At 38.9% G+C, this 12,257-nt stretch overlaps 1 long non-coding RNA gene across 1 annotated transcript in view; it reads right to left on the bottom strand.

Annotated features, from left to right (window-relative positions):
• Window positions 1–1,217: 1,217 nt before the first annotated feature.
• Window positions 1,218–12,257, bottom strand: part of LOC118499631 — a 29,578-nt gene continuing 18,538 nt past the window's right edge. The window contains exon 4 of the long non-coding RNA XR_004902137.1: window positions 1,218–1,229. This is a non-coding gene — a long non-coding RNA (uncharacterized LOC118499631). The remainder of the gene's footprint in view (window positions 1,230–12,257) is intronic.

The raw sequence follows: 12,257 nt of genomic DNA, 5'->3' as shown, positions 1-12,257 counted from the left end.
AGGTGGTGTGTAAATTGCATCAAATTGGTGTACTTCAAGGACAGCACAGTGTACTGAAGGCATAGGCCTGGTGCAGAAGGGCACTGGGAACCCTGCAGCAAACTGAGTAACTGAGATGGAGGCTGGGCAACTGTGAATAGTGCTGACCAGACCTGGCCCCCAATCCATACAAAACCACAGGAAGGGAGAAAAGTGAACCCAACCATTCTCATCCTGATGCAACCAGGAAGACCAGCAGAACTCACTTGGCTGCTTTAAAGCAAGCAGGAGCCTGCCTTCCTTCCTTCCTTCCTTCCTTTCTTCCTTCCTTCCTTCCTTCTTCCTTCCTCTCTCTCGCTCTCGCTCTCTCTCTCTTTCAATTCCTTTTCCCCCTACAGCTGAGACTATAAGACCTGGAGCTGTGAAAGGACCACTGTCAAATCAAAACAGGGATAAATTCCAACAGCTGAGAAACTGAGATCCTTCTCAGAAATTTCATTTTGCTATTCCAAAGAACTTGCAAGTTATTGTTTATTTGTATTATTATTAGTTTTTCATTATTTTTAGTTATTTTATTTTATTAATATATTTTTAATTTTTCTTCTTTCTATTTAATTTTCCTCAATTACATTGTTTGACTGGTGTTCCTTGTTCTCTCTTTAATAGTGTATTTTTAATTTTCCTTCTTTCACTTCATTTTTGATCCAATAGCACACTACCCTAGGTTCTGTACTTCCTCCTGTTGTAATTCAGATCATATAGATTCTGTCATATGAATGTTGTTCCAATATAATTGTAAATAATTATTGTTTCATACAATTGTAAATACTATGCAGCATCCCTCCCAGATCTTAGCTCATTTCACTGTCTTCCAGAATTTTATTCCTGTTATGGTTAACTCCATTCTCTCACACAATACACCTATTTTCCATCTTTTACTCTCATTATATTTCATAATCTGACGTCCCCAAAGCTCACTGTTTTCTGTATCCAACTCATAATCCTTCTCCCTTCTAACAAGAGTCTAATCATTTTTATACACTTTCTAAAAAGTGGCTCACTGGGTAAAATGTCATGGTAAACACTATACATATCCAAAGGATCTTCCAGCTATTCTCTATGGGTTGGTACTTTAAGTACCATAGAATACACTCCCACTGTCTTAATCCATTTTGCCCCCTGCCTCCAACTGATCACATAAAAGAGTAGGTGGGAGTTGTAAACACCAGTACACCTGCTGGAATAGAGAGCTCACCAACAAAGAAACCATCAACAGATAATAACAGAAAAAGGGGAGGAGGGAGTGGAAGCCACACTAAGCTCCACCAAGAACCAATCTGGAATTACAACTAAACAGTGAAGAAATTGCCCAGAACAAACAACTGAACAAAAGCAAGAGAGAATCCTCAAAACCTTGTACATACGGAAGAACCAGCTTCAACACAACCTGTTCACACTTACACAACAGCATACAGGATGTCGTGAGTGAACTGACCCTCATTTAACCAGCTGGAGGGAAGGACCCACCACAGAAAGACCCAACAACAATCAAAACACAAAGACATCTAAAGATCCAACATAAATGGCAGCCCAGGAGCAGAAAGTTCAGGGGATCAAGAAGATTACACCACTGACTGTCACAGGTCACCTACCATAATAGTTCACACCACAAACTCAGGGAGTCAAGCCAGATCAATTTAAGAAGCAGAGGCTAACAAGAAGAGTCTCACAAACAATGGGAAGACAAAGAAACAAACTCCAAATGAAAGGAAGGTAGATGTCTCAGAAAGAATGCTAAGTGAAATAGAAGCAAGTCATCTATCAGTTATTGAGTTCAAAGCAATGGATATAAGGAAGCTCAATGAGATCACTGAGAATTACCAAAAAGTATAGGGAAACTAGGATGAACTGACAGCAAACTATATCAACATGAAAAAGGAAACAGAAACTATTTTTTTATTTGATTTTTTTTATTTCAATCATTGTTCAAGTACAGTTTTCTCCCCCGTACTCCCATTCCAGCCCCTCCACCCAACCCTCCCCCCTTCCCCCCATTACCCCCCACCCCTAGTTTTTGTCCATGTGTCTTCCAAATTTGTTCCTGTAATCCCTACCCATTCCCCCCTGAAATTCCCTCTTCTCTCCCCTCTGGCCACTGTCAGACTATCCCCTATTTCAGTGTCTTTGGTTATATTTTGCTAGTTTTTTGTTTTGTTTTGTTTTGTTGTTTAGATTCCTGTTAAAGGTGATATCATGTGGTATTTGTCTTTCACTGCCTGGCTTGTTTCACTTAGCATAATGCTTTCCAGCTCCATCCATGCTGTTGCAAAGGGTATGAGCTCCTTCTTTCTTTCTGCTGCATAGAATTCCATTGTGTAAATGTACCATAGTTTTTTGATCCATGCATTTACTGATGGGCATCTAGGTTGCTTCCAGCACCTAGCTATTGTAAATTGTGCTGCTATGAACATCGGGATGCAAAGGTTCTTTTGTATTGGTGTTTTAGTGTTCTTAGGATAGAGTCCCAGCAATGGAATTGCTGGGTCAAAAGGCAGATCCATTTTTAGTTTTCTGAGGAAGTTCCAAACTGCTTTCCATAATGGTTGTACCAGTCTGCAGTCCCACCAACAGTGCACTAGGGACCCCCTTTCTCCACATCCTCTCCAACACTTGTTGTTTGTTGTTTTGTTTATGATGGCCATTCTGACTGGTGTGAAGTGGTATCTCATTGTGGTTTTAATCTGCATCTCTCTGATGGCTAGCGATATTGAGCATCGCTTCATGTGTCTTTGGATTTTCTGTATGTCCTCCTTGGAGAAGTGTCTGTTCAAGTCCTTTGCCCATTTTTTAATTGGGTTACTTGTCTTCTTAGAGTGGAGTCGTGTAAGTTCTTTATATATTTTGGAGATTAAACCCTTGTCTGAGGTATCATTAGCAAATATGTTTTCCCATACAGTTGGTTCTCTTTTTATTTTGATACTGTTTTCCTTAGCTGTGCAAAAGCTTTTAATTTTGATGAGGTCCCATTTGTTTATTCTTTCCTTTATGTCCCTTGCTCTAGGAGACAAGTCAGTAAAAAAGTTTCTGCGTGAAATATCTGAGATTGTCCTACCTACGTTCTCTTCTAGGACTTTAATGGTGTCACGCTTTATATTTAAGTCTTTTATCCACCTTGAATCTATTTTTGTATAAGGTGTAAGTTGGTGCTTGAGTTTCATTTTTTTGCACGTAGCTTTCCAGTTCTCCCAACACCATTTGTTGAAGAGGCTATTTTTATTCCATTTTATGTTGCTGCTTCCTTTGTCAAATATTAATTGACCGTAGAGGCTTGGGTTTATTTCTGGGCTCTCTGTTCTGTTCCATTGGTCTATGTGCCTGTTTTTATGCCAGTACCAGGCTGTTTTGATTACAGTGGCCTTGTAGTATAGTTTAGTGAAACAGAAACTATTAAGAAGGGGAAACAGGAAATAAGGAATACAATTTCTGAACTGAAGAACACAGTCAAAGGATAGAAAACAGGCAAGATGAGGCAGAGGCTTGAATCACACTGAGCTGGAGGACAAGGTAGGAAAAAAAACACCCAGAAAGAGCAAGAACAGGAGAGACTGAGAAAGAATGAAGCAGTGTTAAGGGAACTGTAGGACAACAAGACACATAATAATATCTGTACAACAGGGATACCAGAAGGAGATGAAGAGGGAGGGAAAGAAAACCTGTCTGAAAAAATAATGTTGGGCCCTGGCTGGTGTAGCTCAGTGGACTGAGAGTGGGCTGGGAACCAAAGTGTCCCAGGTTTGATTCCCAGCCAGGGTACATGCCTGGGTTGCAGGCCATAACCCCCAGCAACCGCACATTGATGTCTCTCCCTCTCTCTCTCTCTCTCTCTCTCTCTCTCTCTCTCTCTCTCTCTCTCTCTCCCTCTCCCTCCCTTCCCTCCCTTAAATAAATGAATACAATCTTTAAAAAAAGTTAAAAAAAAGTAATGTTGGAAAACTTCCCTAATTGATGAGAGAAAAAGTCACACAAATCCAGGAAACACAGAGTCCCAACAACAAGGAACCTAAAGAGGCCCACTTCAAGACACATTTTTTAAATTTAAATTATTTTATTGTTGTTTAATTACAATTGTCTGTATTTTCTCCCCATCTCTCTCCCAACCCCCTCCAAAACTACCTCCCTCCCTTGCTTCCATCCTCCCCCTTGGTTTTGTGCATGGGTCCTTTATACTTGTTCCTGCAAACCCTTCTCCCCACAGTCCCCCCTCACCTCTACTATTGTTAGATTGTTCTTAATTTCAATGACTCTGATTATATTTTGTTTGCTTTATTCTTTTGTTGATTGTGTACCAATGAAAGGTCAGATCATATGGCATTTGTCCCTCACTGCCTGACTTATTTCACTTAGCATAATGCTCTCCAGTTCCATTCATGCTGTTGCAAAGCTCCTTCTTTTTCTCTGCTGTGTAAAATTCCATTGTGTAACTGTACCATAGTTTTTTGATACATTCATTTACTAATGGACACCTAGGTTGCCTCCAGCATTTGGCTATTGTAAATTGTGCTGCTGTGAACATTGGGTTGCATAGGTTCTTTTGGATTGGTGTTACAGGGCTCTTAGGGTATAATCCCAGCAGGAAAATTGCTGGATGAAAAGACAGTTCTATTTCCAGTTTTCTGAGGAAATTTCATACTGTTCTCCACAGAGGCTGCACCAGACTGCATTCCCACCAACAGTGCACTAGGGATCCCTTTTCTCTGCATCTTCTCCAACACTTGTTCACTTGTTTATGTTGGCCATTGTGACCAGTGAAAGGTGGTATATCATTGTGGTTTTAATTTGCATCTCTCTGATGGCTAGTGATGCTGAGCATCTTTTCATGTGTCTCTGGGCCCTGTGTATGCCCTCCTTGGAGAAGTGTCTATTCAAGTCTTTTGCCCATTTTTTAATTGGGTTTTGTGCCTTCCTGGAGTGGAGTCATGTGAGTTCTTTATATATTTTGAAGATCAAGCCATTGTCTGAGGTGTCATTGGCAAATATGTTTTCCCATATGGTTGGCTCTCTTTTCATTTTAATGTTTTCTTTAGCCATGCAGAAGTTTTTTAATTTGATGAGGTCCCATTTCTTTATTCTTTGCTTTAGGGGACATATCCATGAACATGTTACTGCAAGGGATGTCTGAAATTTTCCTGCCAAAGTTTTCCTCTGGGACTTTTAAGGTATTATGACTTAGATTTAAGTCTTTTACCCACCTTGAATTTATTTTTGTGTATGGTGTAAGCTGGTGATCAAGTTACAATTTTTTTCATGTAGCTGTCCAGATCTCTCAACACCGTTTGTTAAGGAAGCTGTATTTTCTCCATTTTATGTTTCTTCCCCCTTTGTCAAATGGTCATTGACTGTAGAGACTTGGGTTTATTTCTGGATCTCTGTTCTGTTCCATTGGTTCATGTACCTGTTTTTATGCCAGTACCAGGCTGTTTTGATTACAGAGGCCTTGTAATACAATTTGATATCAGGTAATGTGATCCCTCCTGCTTTGTTCTTCTTTCTCAAAGGTGTTGCAGCTATTCAGTGTTGTTTATGGTTGTTTATATAAATTTATGAAATGTTCATTTTATATCTGTGAAATATGTCATGGGTTCTTTAATAAGGATTGCATTGAATATATAAATTGATTTGGGTAGTATGGTCATTGTGATGATGATAATTCTTCCAATCCATGACCATGCTACATGCTTCCATTGTGTATTCCTTAATTTCATTCTTCAGCATTGTATAGTTTTCTGAGTACAGGTCTTTCACCTCCTTCATTAGGTTTATTCGTAGATATTTTATTTTTCTTCTTGCTATATCAAATGGGATTTTTTTCCTGATTTCTGTTTTTGATGTTTCATTGTTGATGTACACAAATGCCTTTGATTTCTGTGTACTGACTTTGTAACCAGCTGTTTTGCCAAATTCATTTATTAGGTAGAGCAGGGTTTTTTGGTGGAGTCTCTAGGATTTTTTATGTACACTATTATGTCATCTGCAAACAGCCACAGTTTTGTTTCTTCATTTCCAATTTGGGTGGCTTTTATTTCTCTTTCTTGTATGATTGCTGTGGCTAGGACTTCCAGTACAATGTTGAACAGGAGTGGTGAAAGTGGGCATCCTTGTCTTGTTCCTGATCTTATTTCCATACTTCCATTGAGTATGATGTTGGCTGTAGGCCTCTCATATATGGTCTTTATTACAATGAAGAATGTTCCTTCTATACCCACTTTGCTGAGTGATTTTATCATAAATGAATGCTGTACCTTATCAAATGCTTTTTCCTCAACTATTGATATGATCATGTGGTTTTTGTCTTTCATTTTGTTTATGCGGTATACTATGTGTATTGATTTACAAATATTGTACCATCCTAGTATTCCTGGAATGAATCCCACTTGGTCATGGTGTATGATCTTTTTAACTTATTGCTGGATGCCATTTGCCAATACTTTGTTCAGGATTTTGGCATCTATGTTCATCAGTGATATTGGCCTGAAGTTTTTTTCTTTGTTAGATGTTTATCTGTTTTGGGGGATTAGGATGATGTTGGCTTCATAAAAAGAGTTTGGGAGTCTTCCATCTTCTTGAATTTTCAAATAATCTGTGGAGGATAGGTGTTAGCTCTTCCTTAAATGCTTTGTAAAATTCTCATGTGAAACCATCTGATCCAAGGGTATTGTGTGTTGGAAGCTTTTTAATTACTGTTATAATTTCATCAGGTGTTATTGGCATGTTCAGTCTTTCTGCTTCTTCTTTATTGAGTTCTAGTAGATTATATTTTTTGTAGAAATTTGTCCATTTTACCTAGATTTTCAAATTTTTTGGCATATAGTTCTTTGGAGTAATTTCTTAGAATCCTTTGTATTTCTGTGGTATCAGTTGTAATCTCTCCTCCTTCATTTCTGATTGTGTTTACTAGGGTCTTCTCTCTTTTTTTTCTTGGTGAGTCTGCTTAAAGACTTGTCTATTTTGCTTATCTTTTCAAAGAACCAGCTCCTGGATTCATTGATCCTTAGAATTGTGCTTTTAGTCTCTATGTCATTTAATTCTCCTCTGACTTGGTTATTCCCTTCCTTCTACGTTCTCTGGGTTGTCTTTGTTGTTGTTCCTTGAGTTCTGAGGGAATAGGGTTAGGTTGTTTGTTTGAAATGTTCCTATCTTTTTTAGGTAGGCCTGTATAGCTATGAACTTCCCTCTGAGGACTTCCTTCACTGTATCCCATAAGTTTTGGATTGTTATGAGTTCATTTTCATTTCTCTTCAGATCTTTGACTTCTTCCCTAATCACATTCTTGACCCATTCATTGTTTAGTAGCATGTTATTCAATCTCCATGATTTTGAGGATTTTTCCCTTGAGGTTGGTTCATAGTTTCAGCCCTTGTAATTGGAGAAAATGCTTGATATGATTTCAATTTCTTGAGTTTGTTGAGGCTTGTTTTGTGTCTTATCATGTGGTCTATCTTTGAAAATGTTTCATGTGCATTTAAAAAGAATGTGTATTTAGCTTCTTTAGGATGAAGGGTTTTATATATATAAACATATAAATATATATATAAATATATATATATAAATAAATATATATATATATACACATACACAGACACACACACACAGACACACACACACACACACACACACACATCAGTTAAGTCCATTTCATCTATGGCATTGTCCAATTCCACACTATCTTTGTTAATATTTTGTTTGGAATATCTCTTCATTTTTGACACATGAGTGTTAAAATCTCCTACTACAATTGTGTTGCTGTCAATGCCTTTCTTGAAATACTGCAATATTTTCTTTATGTATTTGGATTGTCCTATGTTGGGTGCATATATATTTACAATGTTTATGTCTCCTTGATGGATTCTTCTCTTGAGTACTATGAAGTGACATTCTAGGTCTCTTTTCATGGTTCTTTTATTTTTTTAGAAGTCTATTTTTTCCTATATGAGTATTGCTATCCTGGCTTTTTTCCTGTCCATTTGCTTAGAACATTGGTTTCCAGCCCTTCACTTTCAGTTTTTTTAGGTCTTTTGTTCTGAGGTGGGTCTCCTGTAGGCAGCATATGTGTGCATCATATTTTCTTGTCCAATCCACTATTTCTGTCTTTTGATTGGGACATTTAATCCATTTACATTTAAGGTTATTATTGATAGGTACTTATTCATTGCCTTTTTTTCATGCCTGTATCCCTCTCTCTTTCACTATTTTTTTTCTGTTCTTAAAACAAACCCTTTAGCACCTCCTGCAGAGCTCATTTGGAGGAGGTGTATTCTTTGAGGCTTCTTTTGTCCAGAAAGCTCCTTGTTTGGCCTTCCATTTTAATTGAGAGCCTTGCTGGATAAAGTAGTCTTGGTTGCAGGCCTCTGGTTTTCATTACTTGAAATATTTCTTGCTGTTCCCTTCTAGCTTTTAGCATTTCCATTGAGAAGTCAGCTGCTACCCTTATTGGGGCTCTTTTTGTTTGTTACTTCCTGTTTTTCCCTTGCTGCCTTCAAGAGTCTCTCTTCATCTTGGAATTTTGCCATTTTAATTATGATATGCCTTGATGTGGGCCTCTTTCGGCTCCATTTTATTGGGATTCTCTGTGTTTCCTGGATTTGTGTGACTTTTTCTCTCATCAAAATAGGGAAATTTTCCATCATTACTTTTTCAAGCCAGTTTTTTATCCTTTGCTCTTCTTCTTCTTCTCCTTGCGATATTCCTATTATAGGGATATTATTATGTTTCATGTTGTCCTGCATTTCCCTTAACCCCTCTTCATTTTTTCTAAGCTTCTTTTCCTTGTTTCACTCAGTCTACGTGTTTTTTCCTGCCTTGTTCCTGCTCACTGATATGATCCTCTGCTTCATTGAGCCTGCTTTGGATTCCTTCTGCTGTGTTCTTCAGTTCAGAAATGGTATTCTTCATTTCCTCTTGGCCCTTGTTGATAGTTTCTCTTTCCTTTTTCATCTTGATATAGCTTGCAGTGAGTTCATTGTAGTTTTCCTGTAGTTTTTGGTAATTCTCTGTGAGCTCATTGAGCTTCCTGATAACCATTGCTTTGAACTCAGTATTTGATAGTTGACTTGCATCCATTTCTCTTAGCATTCTTTCTGAGGCATCCTTCTTTTGCTTCATTTGGAGATTGTTTCTTTGTCTTCCCATTGTTTGTGAGACTCTTCTTGTTAGCCTCTGCTTCTTAAATTTATCTGTTCTGACTCCCTGGGTTTATGGTATGAACTTCTATGATAGAATATCTGGGAGATTCAGTGGTGCAGTCTCCTTGATCTCCTGAGCTCACTGGTCTTGGGCTGTCATTTAAATTGGTCTGTGTTTGTCATTGGGTTTTTATTGTTGTTGGGTCTCTCTTTGGTGGTTCCTTCCAACCAGCTGCTTAACTGAGTGTCACTCTGTCTACCACCTCTTGTATTTTGCTGTTGTGGTATGGGAAGATTGTATTGAAGCTGGTTCTTCCATGTGTACAAGATTTTGAGGATTCTTTCTTGCTCTTGTTCAGTTGTTTGTTCTTGGCAATTTCTCCACTTTAGTTGTATTTCCAGATAGGTCCTGGATTGAATTAGTGTGGCTTCCACTCACTGTTCACCCTTCTGTTGTTATCTGTTGGTGTTTCCTTTGTTGGTGGGTTTCCCCTTGCAGCAAGTATCCTGGTGTTCACAGCTTTCACGTGCTCTTTCTTGTGATTAGTTGGAAGGGAAAGGCAAAATGGTTTAAGACAGCAAGAATGTATTTTCATATTTATAGTACCATCCTGTAGAAAAGAGATAAGAGATCCTTTGGATATGTATAGTGTTAACCGTGACATTTTACTCAACTAGCCACTTTTTAGAAAGGGTGGAAAGAAGATAAGACTCTTGTTGGTGCAGAAAAGACCATGAGTTAGACCTAGAAAGCAGTGAGCTTATGTGACATCAGGTTATGAGGAAAAGTGAGAGCAAAGGATAGAAAATGGGTGTAGTGTGTGAGAAAATAGAGTAAACAACAACAGTAATAGTGTTCAGGAAACTGTGAAGTGGGCTAAGATCTGGGAAGGGTGCTATGTAGTATTTACAATTGTATGGAACAGCTATTATTTACAATAATAATGGAATGACAATCATATGACAGAATCTATGTGATCTGGGTAACCAGAATAGGAAGTATAGGCCCTAGAGTAGTGTGCTAATGGAACACAAATGAAGTGAAAGTCAGTAAAATAACAATACATTATGAAAGAGAGAACCAAGGGAAACCAGTCAACAATCAGTTTAACCAGCCAAGTGAAGAAGACTAATCAGAAAGAAGAATACAAAAACACTAATAAAATAAAAGATGTAAGAATAATGAAAAAAATTCAAATATGCCATAACTTGCAAGTTTTTTGTAGTAACAAAGTGAAATTTATGTCACTGTCTCAGCTGTTGGAATGCCCCCTTTTTGGGTCCAATTCTGGTCTGTTCACAGTTCCAAGTTTTACTGTCTACTTGGGGGAATTATAAGAAAAAAAAAAGAAGGAAATAAGAAGAGATAAAAAGAGATAGAAATGAAGAAGAAATAAAACAAGAAAGAAGGACAGAGAGGAACAAGGAGTTAAAAGATTAAAAAAATAATAATAATAAAAGAATTACTTTAAAAAAAAAAAGAGCCTCCTGCTTACTTTAAACTGGCCAAGCCAATTTTTCTGGTCTTCCTGCCTGCAGCAGGCTGAGAGGTGATTGGTTTCACTTTTCTCCCTTCCTGGTAAGCATTCAGTCAGCCTCCATCTTAGTTCCCCAGCAGCCTCTGTTCCAGCAGGTTTGGGCATGCACTCTTCCAGGGGCTTTAGGTGCGGACTCAGGCCTTCCATGGAGCACATTTTCCCCAGGTTGTGGGTGTGTGTGCTTGGCCTGGTCACATTTGGTCCCTCATGTTCAGGCACGTACTCTTCCCAGGGCTACTGGAATGTGTTCAGAGCCTTTCTGACCACCCATGGGAGCTCTGTGTGGCTGGATCAGGAGGAGGCTGGAGTGGCTGCTGCAGGAGAATTCCCCAAACAGCTGCTGGGTGTTTCTCTTTTCACTTTTTCTTCTTGAGAAATTCCTCCTGCTCAAGCCTGCCTCTCCATACAAAGGCCTGGCCTCTCACACAGCCCAATTCTCCAATCAGACCTGGGACTATCCAGGTCAGGGCCCATCACAGCCCAACTCTCAACTCTCCCCAGCAGGCATCCACAGACTCCTTGGGTGCTCACACCCCCTGTGTATTTGCCACTTAGTCCTTATTTTATCCTCTGTGACTTCAAGCAACCAGGTCTCTCCTGATACTGCTTGAACCTTGTTTGGCAGGGGAGGGAGCCAGTGACCCAGCCCTCTCCCTAGAACCCTGTGGCAGATCCAGCGGGTGCCAGGCCTGGGGCAGCTGCCTCCCTGGTCCCCACCCTGGTCTCAGGGGCTTTATTGTCCTGAAGGACTCCCTTTACCATTTGGATTTTTAATGTCCTCTAAAATTTTTGGTCTCCTGTCACCATATGCTGGAGTATTGTTGGCTGTTCACTTTGTTACTCAGTAGATTAGCTAGGTAATTTCACCGGTGTGCAGGGGGAAGTGAGCTCTGCTTTCCATCTTTCTAATCCAAGACATCTTAATTAAAATGGCAAAATTCCAAGACAAAGAGAGAATTTTAAAGGCAGCAAGGGAAATACAGGAAGTAACATACAAGGGAGCCCTGATAAGACTAGCAAGTGACTTCTCAATGGAAACACTCTAAGCCAGAAGGGAATGGCAAGGAATGTTCCAAGTAATGTAAACGAAAGATTTATAACCAAGACTACACTATCCAGCAAGGCACAAAATTAAAATGGAAGGTGAAGTAAGGAGTTCCCAGACAAAAGGAGCCTCAAAGAATATACCTCCTCCAAACCAGCTCTGCAAGAGATAATAAGGGTTTGCTTTAAGAAAAGGAAAAATAAAAAAGATTGAGAGAGGGGAACACAGGTACTTAAAATGGCAATGGATAAGTATCTATCAATAATAACCTTTAACATAAATGGATTAAATGGTCCAAACAAAAGACGTGAAATAGCTGAATATTAAGAAATTATGACCCACACATATGCAGCCTAAAAGAGACCCACCTCAAACAAAAGACATATACAGCCTGAAAGTGAAGGGCTGGAAACAAATATTCCAAGCAAATAGACATGAAAAAAAGGTGGGGTAGAAATACTCATATGACACAAAATAGAATTCAGAAAGAAAGCCATGAGAAGAGATGTAGAAGGT

Source organism: Phyllostomus discolor, chromosome 3 (assembly GCF_004126475.2).
Source record: "Phyllostomus discolor isolate MPI-MPIP mPhyDis1 chromosome 3, mPhyDis1.pri.v3, whole genome shotgun sequence".
NCBI classification, from domain to species: Eukaryota; Metazoa; Chordata; class Mammalia; order Chiroptera; family Phyllostomidae; genus Phyllostomus; species Phyllostomus discolor.
This window is presented reverse-complemented; position numbering and strand designations above follow the sequence as displayed.